This window comes from Triticum urartu, chromosome 7, assembly GCF_003073215.2.
Source record: "Triticum urartu cultivar G1812 chromosome 7, Tu2.1, whole genome shotgun sequence".
NCBI classification, from domain to species: domain Eukaryota; kingdom Viridiplantae; phylum Streptophyta; class Magnoliopsida; order Poales; family Poaceae; genus Triticum; species Triticum urartu.
In genome coordinates, this window is record NC_053028.1 from 597,360,379 (window position 1) to 597,372,486 (window position 12,108).

Here is a 12,108-nt window from a genome sequence, read left to right on the forward strand (position 1 = left end):
CGATGACTGAATTGATGAAGTCATGAACTATGATTATGATTATGATGACGCAGACAATGTTGATCTTGAAATAACAAAGACCGGCGAGGTATATTTATAGAAGCAGGCATCTGGTGATCATCACATGTTTTTTGATTTGAAGATATATTAATGAATCGATCTTTCTTCTTTCATCCCTCCGGATTGAGCAAATCTACTTCTACAGACAGCAGTAAAAGCAAGGCCCGGGCAAAAAGTTGAAGGATGGTGTAAAGTACAACATCGATGCCATCAAACCTAATGGCGAACCAATCACGCCTAAGAACATTGCGAACAAGTTCATTCGTCAGTGCGAAGTTCTTGTGAAGGACCAACTCCCGATCTCCATTCAAGAATGGAAAGAGCCAAAAAATAAACATCCAGATGTTACTTGGGTCGACGACAGAGCAAAAAAAACGCTTTGGGAATCTCTCATGGAACATTTCACCCTACCAGATCATTTCACTGATGCAGATGTGCAGAAAGTCAAGGACGCTGCTCTTAGGAAGATGGCAATTGCATTCGACACCCACAAGAAAACTGTATGGGCCAACTATGTCGAAGGAGGAAGGAAGACTCCAGAATTCAAGGGAACACTAGAGAAGCAAAGAGAACACTGGAGAAGCAAAGAGAACACTGGCCCGCTTTCGTGAAATTCAAGGAATCAGAATTATCTAAGGAACGGTCGAGAAAAAACAAGGCCAATGCCGCAAAAAAGACGCAGTTCCATAGGCTGGGGCTAGGTGGCTACGCGGTGGCAATGCCTAAGTGGGATAAGTCTGAGCAAGAGATGCTGGATGCAGGGGTCGATCCAGTTACTAGGAGCTAGCCCCCCAGGTGCAGAACTTGGTTCTATGCGCATGGGGGGGCGTTGGACCCAAAGACAGGCCTGGTTTCGAAGAAGGCAAGTCTAAAAGGAGCCGAAGATAAGTTACTTCAAGCAATAGAAGATGCTCGAACGAGGGTGTTCACGCCCAATAGAGAGAACAACGAGCTTACGCGCGCCCTGGGAAATCCTGAACACCCGGGAAGAACATGAGGCAAGGGCATTGTTCCGTGGTCTGAGGGCTTTTCGGACTGGAACGCCGACTACAGAACCTGTGCAAGAAGGAAGATGGAGGAGGAGAAGAAGAGGAAGCTGGAGGAGGAGCAGAGGAAGCAGGAAGCAGAACGCCTTCAAGGCCTAGAATCACGGACTTGGCACTCAAATTCCAGCGGCAACAGCAGCAGATCGACTCACTTAGCCAGGAAAGGGGGTCTCAGCAGCGGCATCGGCTAGCGGATGATCCAGCATTGGCTAGCACCGTCCCATCCATGCCGAGAAGCAGCATTGGTTCCGCCCCGGCGACGCACTGCTGGATAGATACCTTGTGGATGACATCATGGAGAGCACTAACTGTGAGCTACACTTCAAAATGAAGAACATATCCATGAAGGTGGCGGACGCCATTGCTTATACAAATTCCCCCGATGCAACCTTCCATTGCAACCCGATTCTAGCCGGCTATGCTCGTGTCCAGGTTGATGAAGTGGTGGACCAATATTCAGGCCTAGCGCTTGACACTCCTGGAGGTGACGAGGAGCACACACTGGGAGAGGCCAAACATCGTATCATCCTATGGAGAAAGGATTGCATCATCTTTCCAAGGCCACCGACACCGCGTCAGCCGACTCCTCCTTGAAGTCTGCCACCACGTCAGCAGACTCCCGCTCCTCCAAGTCGCCACCGCGTCAGGCCACTCCTCCTCCTCCTCCAAGTCTGGCAAAGCGTCAGGCCACTCCTCCTCCTCCTCCTCCTCCTCCTCCTCCAAGTCCGGCAAAGCGTCAGGCCACTCCTCCTGCTTCAAGTCCGGCACAACGTCAGCAGACTCCTTCTCGAAGTCCGCCACCGCGTCAGCAGACTCTCGCTCCTCCAAGTGCACCAACGCGTCAAGCCACTCCTCCTCCAAGTCAGGCACAGCGTCAGGCCACTCCTCCTGCTTCAACTCAGCCATGTCAGCCGTCTCCACCGCCTCAGCAATCACAGAAGAGAGCCGCTGCAGCTATGGTTCGTAGCACTATGAGTCAAGGTAGTACAGGAGGTACAGGCGGAGGCAAGCGATATAAATAGGGTCCAAGCCTCACTCCTCTTCCTCAGAGGCCTTATGACATGACCGAGGAGCAAAATGCAGCCATAGTGCATGCCCAAGTGGACGCTCATTTTGGACCGAAACCGGCACCGCCGCCATGGGAGAAAGTGCCTGAGGAAAAGATTGACCACTTCATTCGTATGGCTAGACCACCAGCTCCCAAGCCTATTGACTCAGACTATGAGCGCCAAATCAGGAAGGCACATCGAGCACGACTACAGAAGGAGTCGAGCTTGAGCTTGAGCCAAGCAGCTGGCAAAAAATGCGGGAAAACCGTTCCCCAGCTGGGAGAACAGGCGGCACAGTCGATCCCCCCGTTTGTTGTGCCAACAACACATGAGAGTACCGCCGCCCTATATATATGTGGGCAAACCGTTCCCCAGCTGGGCAATCTGGTAATAACCGAGGAGCATATAATGCAGGCTAAAATGCTCAATATCACTGTTGGACAACTCCTCGAGATCGAGTCCATGTCTCCGCTTAGAGAGGAGGAAATAAAACGAAAATATGTCCACTGCCAACCTTTGGTCGATCCCGAGGAGGTCAAGAACCTCCCAACAAGAATGTATGAATTGCATGATTGGTACATGAAAATTACCAAGAGTTCCAATCGAGAGTCCCTCATGGTGAAGGTCAAGGAAGAACATTACTTCCATAAGCTAGCTCTGTCCATTGCATATTCAGAACTATTTCAGTTATTCAATCAAGATGCACTCGACAAATATATCATCAGTTGCTATTGTCTGTAAGTGATTTCTTTCTGTAATTTAAGTCTCAAGCTATATTTAGTGCTCATTGATCAATCATTACCTGTAATTATCCTCACTATATTCTTTTTTGTGGTATTATGCAGGATGAAAATGTATGAAATGAAAAAGATGGACGCTATGGCATTGGGTTCATTGACCCAAATACCATTAATGAAAAGACATGGACATATGAATATTATAAACAAGATGCAGAGAATAAAATGCTAGAGTTCTTGAAGCGCCTCAGTAGCAATGAAGATATACTACTTCCTTACAACTTCCGGTGAGTCACACTGTCTTGTACTACAAATTCTATTTTTGCTTACTAGCTAGCTAGATGTTAATAATTAAGTGTATAGGGTTTAGGGTAGTTGATTAGTGTTATGCACATGCCCGCTTAATTAAGACATGCAAACGTGTGCACATGCAGTTACCACTGGGTCTTGTTAGACATTAAAGTTGAAGAAGGAAAAGTTGAAGTACTGGACCCACTACTTAAAAAAGAAAGTGACTTCACCATCGTGAAGGGGATACTCGACAGGTAATTTCAATCATTATTAACTATATCTCGGCCTATTTAGTTCATCATTTCCTGATATCAACTATTTAATAACCCCTTTATTAATTTTCTTTGCCGGCGGGCAGGGCTTGGGCAAAGTTCATCAAGGTGACTCCAGGAAAATGGCGACAAAAGTTGTTTTGGTATCGACCCAGGGTAAGTAATTAAGTAGTACTAACTAGCTACCATCTCTTTAATTCTTGTTTCAATACCATTAATTAATTATCATGCTTGATTAATTATTATCTGATTAAATTATATTCTCGTAAAGGCCCTGAAGCAGGCGCCGGGGACTGATGTGTGTGCATACTACGTTTTCGAGAACATTCGCATGATGGCGTCCGAAAGGAGCAAATCTCAAAGACAGGAATGGGTACGTTTGCCAGAACACTATTCACAATTTTTACATCATTATCGATATCTAGTCACACAACTAATACACATGCATATTGATCTTCTTCTTAACAGTTCAAAGAGGTGCGGGACCAGCTCCTAGCAACAGAGCGCATACGAGCACTTCAAGAGGAAATAGCGGGATTTTTGCTCAACCAGGTCATAGATCCCAAAGGAGAATACTATTACCCGCTATCGCCCCCATGAACCACTCCCAATTTTCGTCGTGCTCCAAAGGCACAAATGCAACATGTTGGAGAAATTGTATATATACCTAATTGTATGTATATATACACACATGTGTGTGTGTGTGAATAATGGTGGTTGTGAGACATTCGATGATATATATATATATATATTTATATATGCATAACATGTACAATATGTAGTATCATAAAATAGCAGCAAACAAAAAATAATTAAATGGAAAACACAAAATTAAAGGAAAAAGAAATCATGAAACCAAAACCCCCCAAACATTTTAGCACCGGTTCGTGTTACCAACCGGTACTAAAGGTCTCCCTGCCCTCGACGCTGGCTCATGCCACGTGGTGGCCCTTTAGCGGCAGTTCGTGCAGAACCGGTACTAAAGGGGGGGACCTTTTGTCCCCACCCTTTAGTTCCGGTTGCAAAACCGGCACTAAAGGCCCTTACGAACCGGTGATACATCCCGGTTCTACACTAGTGAATACAAGTCGAATGGTAGCTGCCTTAACAACAGGACTAAATGTATCTTCATAATCAATACCAAATCTATGTTTAAACCCTTTGGCAACTAATCTAGCCTTATATCTGTCTATACTTCCATCATATTTCCTTTTTATCTTATATACCCATTTGCAATCTATGACATTGTTGCTCTTCCTTGAAGGTACCAAGTGCCAAGTTCTATTTTTCATAAGCGCATCATATTCATTATCCATAGCCTCTTTCCATTCTTTATGACCTAGAGCATCATGCAAATTAACTGGTTCTCCGACACTCCTTAGAAAAGCACATTTGACTCGATCATATCGGACCGTACCATCTTTGTACTCTTTATTTTTGACGATACCTGACTGTGATCGGGTGTGTCGACGAGGAGCCTGAGAAGGAGCTGCTGATGTGGGCACAAATGATCCGGAAGCATTCGGAGAGGCAGAGTTATCCATAGAAGATCCAGGCACCAGATCCAAGGACGATTCTGTACCTGCACCTGATGGCGCACGCGAATCAGTTGTCGTGTCGTCCCGCGCCTCGTCATCCCGCGGACAAGTGGCACGCGGTGATAAGGTCCCGCCCGCGCCTGAGCTGGTGGGCTCCACCATGTGGGGGCTGTCGGCCACGCGCGCGCCTGTGCCCGCGCCTGGGCTGGCGACCTCAGCCAACCGTGCATCGGGATAGGCGGGGTCCACCCGGTCGGCCGCTCGCGCGCGAGGAGATGCATGCAGGGGAGAGCAATCCTCCTGGGATCACACACCGTCAGGGACTGCAGCTCTGACGCGGGAACCATGATGGGATCCGGCGCTACTGCCAGCCGAATCAGTGTTGGATCCTGTGCTTATTTCGTCCGGACCTGCACACATAAAATGACGGCCAGAATCTGCAGAAATACAAGTTTCTATGGAATTTTTCACATGATCAGCTATAGTTAATTCACCCCCGTGATCAGGAAGAAGGGCTATTTCAGCACGGAGAAGGGCGCCTGCATTTGGATGAAGCTTGGCAAACATAAAAAAGATTTTCATCAAAAACAACATCTCTAGAAATATAAATACGTCCAGTAGCAACTTCTAGGCACTTGTAGCCTTTTGTGAAGATTGCTATAGCCAAGAAAAACACATTGAGTAGAACAAAACTCAAGCTTATGATGATTGTATGGACGAAGATTGGGATAGCATGCACACCCAAAAGTTTTGGGAGAGTTATAATCTGGTTTTTGATGATAAAGACGTTCCAAAGGAGTAGAATTGCCAATAACTTTGCTAGGCAAACGATTAATAAGGTATGTGGCAGTGATTGAAGCTTCATCCCAATATTTAAGAGGCATGGAGGCATGAGCAAGTAAAGGGAGGCCAACTTCAACAATGTGGCGATGTTTACGCTCGGCAGAGCCATTCTGTTTATGAGCATGGGGACAAGACACATGGTGAGCAATGCCCATGCTACGAAAGGAGTTGAGCTTCCCATACTCCCCTCCCCAGTCACTTTGGACTGTCAAGATTTTTCTGTCAAAGTGTCTTTCAACAAGTTTTTGAAACTCTTGGAATATAGAGAAGACTTCAGATTTATGTTTAAGTAAATAAATCCAAGTAAGCTTGCTATAATCATTGATAAAACAGACATAATTTTTTTTTTCTGCCAAAAGAATCTCTGGCATGTCCCCATACATCACTGAAAATAAGCTTTAAAGGAGCATGAGAAACACTACTGGACTTAGGATAGGGAAGTTGGTGACTCTTGGCACATTGACAAGCTTCACAAACCGAATCACTAATAGGACTATGTGACAAAGAAAGTTTGCCTTTATTGACTACTTGCTTAACTATGACCGAAGAAGGATGTCCTAGACGTTGATGCCACCTTGCCAAAGAGGGCTTGATGACGGAGTAGACCTGACGATGCTTGCGACTAAGTGCTTCGGATGTGATGGGGTAGAGGCCGCCAATGCATCTACTGTGGTGTAGAAGTTCCCTCGTTGCCCGATCCTTTATAAAAAAGTAAGGAGGGTGAGTTTCAAAGAAGACATTATTATCAGTGGCTAAACGAGACATAGAGGCAAGGTTTTTGTCGGCTTGAGGAAGATGAAGAATATCTTTTAAGACTAGATCACGTTTAAGCACAGGGGAATTAATAAAAGCTTGACCAATGTGTCAAATATCCATACCTCCACCGCTTGTGGTGTGAATCTGATCATTGCCATGATATTTTTCACGAAGAGAAAGCTGCTCTAGCTCACTTGTAACATGATCGGTGGCACCAGAATCAACATACCACACTCCATCTCCTCCTTGCTCACGCATGGCTGCAGCAACCTGGCGAGAATCTGGAACAAAGTCTTCATCATAGCGGTGCCAGCAATCCATAACCTCATGGCCAGCCTTCTTGCAGAGTTGACAGCAAGGATGACCACAAGAAGATGAGGAGGGGCAGCGGCTAGTGTTGATGTTGAAGCCACCACCCCCTGTTCTGTTGCCGGAGTTGTTGTAGCTGCCGCCTCCTGTGTTGCCGTAGTTGTTGGTGTAGCTGCTGTTGCCCTGGGAGTTGCTGCGCCCGCGCCCACCGCTGCGTTGCGCATGGTGACTGCGCCCACGGCCGCGTCCACGCGAGACGGCGTTGGCGGAGGATTGGTGAAAAGCGGCACCATGAAGAAGACTGAGGCGGGCGTCGAAGCTCAGGAGCTGACTATACAGCTCCTGGACGGTGATCGGTTCCACCCGAGCGGCAAGGGCCAAGACGACTAGATTATAATCCATGTCCAGTTCGGCCAAGATCTTGGACACGATCTCCGGATCGGAGAGCGCGGTGGCAGTGCATGCAACTTCATCGGCGAGGCTCTTAATCTTGCCAAGATATTCTGCCATAGTCATGTTACCTTTTTAAATGTTCGTAAGATCGATGCGAGTATTGATTGCTTGTGCTTGGCTCTGGGCGGTGAACATGTCGTGGATGGCGTGCCAGACTTCCGCCGGAGTCTGGAGCGTGGCCACCTGTGCAAGGATGTCGCGGGAGAGGGAGCCCATCAAGTAACCTTAGAGTTATTCCTGCTATGCGTACCAGAGGGATCTGGCAAAGTTCACCACCTGTTCTTCTTTGCCGTCCTTGGTAATGGTGAGGGTGGGTGGCGGCGCTGGACTCTTTGCATCAAGATAGTGCTCCATCTGCGCGCCCTTAATCTGGGGTAGGATAATAGCCTTCCAGAGGAGGAAGTTGCCTCTCATCAGCTTCTCTTGCGGCGGCAATCCAAGGAAGGAGTTGGTGGAAGTGGAAGTGGATGATGATGCAAAAGTGGAGGAGGAGGAGTCGGTGGTGAGGGCACCCATGGTGCTCGACGTCATGGCGGCGGAGGTGGTGGTCATAGCTGCGCTCGCCTGGGTAGCTAGATGTGATCTCTATCCAATCTATCGAGGAAGAGGCGCTGTTACCATATAAAACTAGATGGAAGCGTCGAACCCTTTGCTCGGGCCGCGGTTGTATATATATGTTGTGTGCCGTGGCTTACAAGAATCAGATCGAGAGGAGATCGATCGTGATTGTTACAGGAGGTTTGAGGAGATAGAATAGAAGAAGAGATAAAAAGAGATACAAGTTAAACACCTTTCCTATCCCTATACAATTAGGGATGGCAATGGGTCGGGTTTGGGGCGGGTGGAGCTGGTCCAAATCCAACCCATGACCCATCTTCCTACCCTCCGCACATCCACCAAATTATCCATGGGCACAACTTGTTCCCATGCCCAAACCCGCTGGATACCCACATACCCATGGAGCTCCATGGGCATAGAAAAGTCAGCATGAAGCCTTCCCAAAGATCAAATCAACTCATCATCATTCACTCACAAATGATAACATAAGCTACATGCATAAGTAGGTAACAAGTAATACGATGAGTCCTTAAGTGTGACATACCAGAGGTTGATTATGTAGCATATAGCTCATGGCACAAGTTGCATATTTCCTGCCATCTCCCATTGATTCGCTCTTTCTACTGTCACTGGAATTTGGCCCCACATGTCATACGAGTATCCATTGGATATCCATGGAGCACAAACTATAACCATGCCAAACCTGTCTGTTCATGGGTATCCATATCCACGGACCCATGGGCAGAAATGTGCTCCATACCCTTGCCCAACTGGGTCGGGTATCCATGGGTATCCAGATCCATGGATAAAATTGCCATCCCTATATACAATATCTTCTAACATGTGGAGCTGGTTATCTGGACCATGCCCGGCCGGAGCATCCAGAGGAAGGCTTACCCGGCCGAAGCAGAGTATCTGTAGATCAAAGCCATGTACGTGAGTTGTCCATCTTGATCAAAGTCATATGCGAGTTATTTTTAGTAAACCTTGAAGTACTAGATAAGGCTAATCGGACTTATGAGAGATGAAGGTTACAAATGGTTTGTACAATACTATATCATGCCACATCAAAACAGCAAAATTCTTATGATTGTTTCTGAGTGTATACATTTTGTAAAGTTCAACATACAGTTTCATAGTTCAGTTTAACATGCCAATCTTCAGGTCAATTTGTTACTACCATTCAGTTTAGTTATATTCCCTTCAAACAAGAATGATTAAAATATTCATGGTCTACAGGAATGGATGATGGAACTTGTGGTGTTCAAGAATCAAGTGACATGTCTATATCAAGCGATGATGACGACATTAAGGAACAAAATGGAAACAATGTGGAAGTTGAACATCACCATGGTGAAGCTTAGCCGCATGCGTTACTTGGAGAACCAGAATTGGAAATGACCTTTGATAATGAGAATGACGTGCGAGAGTACTACACAAAATATGCTAAAGCGAAAGGCTTTGGTGTGATGAAAATAAGTTCCAATACTGATGCTAATGGACAACTGAAGTACCTTACACTTTCCTGCACTCGCAATGGTAAGACTCAGTCCAAATCAAGAAATATGTTGAGGCCAAATCCATCAGCCGGGTTAGGATGCAAAGATAAAATTAATATTGCTCGTGGTCCCCATGGAAAGCTTTATCTTTCAACTGTCATTTTGGATCATAATCATCCATTAAGTACACAAAAATCTTGGTTATTCAGATGCAACAAAAGGTTAGATCTTCATGTCAAGCGAAAGCTTGAGTTGAATGACCGGGCTGGAATTCGAGTAAACAAGAACTTCAATTCTCTTGTTGTGGCAGCAGATGGTCAGGACAACCTAACTGTTGGTGAGAAAGATTCTTGCATTATCTAGAGAAAACAAGAAGGTTGAAACTTGGCACTGGTGATGCTGAAGCGGTTCGTGACTATTTCGTCAAAATGCAATCCGACAACCCAAACTTTTTTAGTGTCATGGATGTTGATGATGAATCACGACTTAGGAATGTATTTTGGGCCGATGCTAGAAGTAGAGCAGTGTATGACTCTTTTCATGACGTCATCACTTTTGACACAACATATTTGATGAACAAATATGATATGCCTTTTTGCTTGTTTTGTTGGAGTGAATCATCATGGTCAATCAGTACTGCTAGGATGTGCTTTATTATCAAATGAAGATACTGCAACATTTGTTTGGTTATTTCAAGCATGGCTCACATGTATGTCAAATCGTCCACCAAAAGATGTTGTTACCGATCAAGCAAAATCAATTCAAAATGCCGTGGCAATAGTTTTTCAGAATTTCGATACAGATGGTGCATGTGGCATATTATGAAAAAAATACCAAAGAAGTTAGGTGGATATGAAGAATATGATCACATCAAAGTTGATGTTGGCAAGGCAGTTTATGATTCATTAACAATTACAGAGTTTGAAGTTTCTTGGCTACATATGCTTGAGAAGTATGATATTGGAGATAATGAATGGCTTAAAGGGATTTATGAATATCGGCACCGTTGGGTTCCAGCATTTGTGAAAGACGCCTTTTGGGCAGGTATGTCTACTGCACAACGTAGTGAGAGTATGAATGCCTTCTTTGATTGGTATGTTAATGAAAAAACTACATTGAAGCATTTTGTTAGCCAATACAAGAATGTTCTTCGTGATAAAGTTGAGAAGGGGAATATTGCCGATTTCAATTCTTTCAATTCAACCATACCTTCTATCACAAGATTTGACATCGAGAAGCAATTTCAATCAATCTATACAAATTCGAAGTTCAAAGAATTTCAAGAAGAGCTAACAGATATTATGTACTGTGAGCAGAAGTTGATACAAAAAGAAGGGCCAATAGAAACGCACGAGATAACCGAGGATGTGCTAATTGACGAAGAAAAAGGATGGAGAAAAGATATTGTGTACCATGTTTATTTCAATGAGGAAGAGTTTGAAGTTAAGTGTTCATGTGCCCACTTCGAGTTTAGAGGTATTCTCTGTAGGCATGTGTTATGTGTGCTCACACAGAAGAAAATCAAGGAGGTTCCTCCAAAATACATCCTTGAGCGGTGGAAAAAAATGTGAAAAGAAAACATAACTTTATCAGATGCACATATGGCGGCATGGAAGACACTCCTGTTGCAAAAAGTTTTGATAGTTTGTGTAGTTCTATCTACCCAACTGCAGATATAGGCGCCATGTCAGATGATTTTTTCAATTCCTTGACTGAAGATCTCCGCACCTTCCAAATTAAGTACAGTAGCAACTCAAGTTCTGAAAATAACAAGGATAAGGCCGGTACACAAGAAGATCAATTGCAGGAAGATGCACCTTCTAATGGGCCACCAAGAAGTAAAACTATACTAAGTCCAATAGCTGTTAGATGTGCTGGTCGTCCTCTGTGACGGCCGAATATTTAAGCTACAGTAATTCCCTATTAATGTTGCCAGGTCACCACGGTTAATGCTGCTAAACTCACGTTGATTCGAAACCAGTCAAAATTCAAATTCAAAGTCACGACAAACAATAAAAGTTTTCAAACATTGAAACAAAAATGCTCGGTTGATGCCAAATACTGCACAGGTAATAATAGCGGAGGAAACTCATTTTTAGAAAATGCTAAAATGCTCTAAATAAATAAAACAGAAAAAGGAAAATAAAGAAAAGAAAAAGGCAAAACTGAAAATAAAACAAGAGAAAACCCCCCTTTTCCCTGGGCCTTGGCCCAGACAACAGCCAGGCCGGCCCACCCCAACCCCCTGGCCTATATGGCCTCGTTCCCCCAAACCCTAACCCCCATGTTCCCCACTCCTCTCCTCTCCCTCCCGCTGGATCTGGATCGGGGCAACGACCCCGATGACCGCGCCCCGTCCGCTGCCGCTCGAAGGCCTCCCCGACTCACCGGACCCCGTCGCCACCCGGAGCCACCACGACGGCCTGCCTCCCTTGCGACACGCCATCTCCATCCTCCTCCTCACACACCGCTGCCCGAACCCCTACAGCCCCCGGTGAGGACCCTGGTCCTCCTCTCTCCCTCGCCCCGCGCTCACCATGGCCCCATAGCGCCCACGGACGCACCTTCGCGCGCGCTCCCGCGCCTGGCTGCCGCTTGGGACAACGCTGCGGCCACCCCTCAGTGGCCACCACGGCGCACGACATCTTCCCCCGCTCGCCTTCTGGCTGCCCCGCTCACCTGCCACGTCGCCCGCGC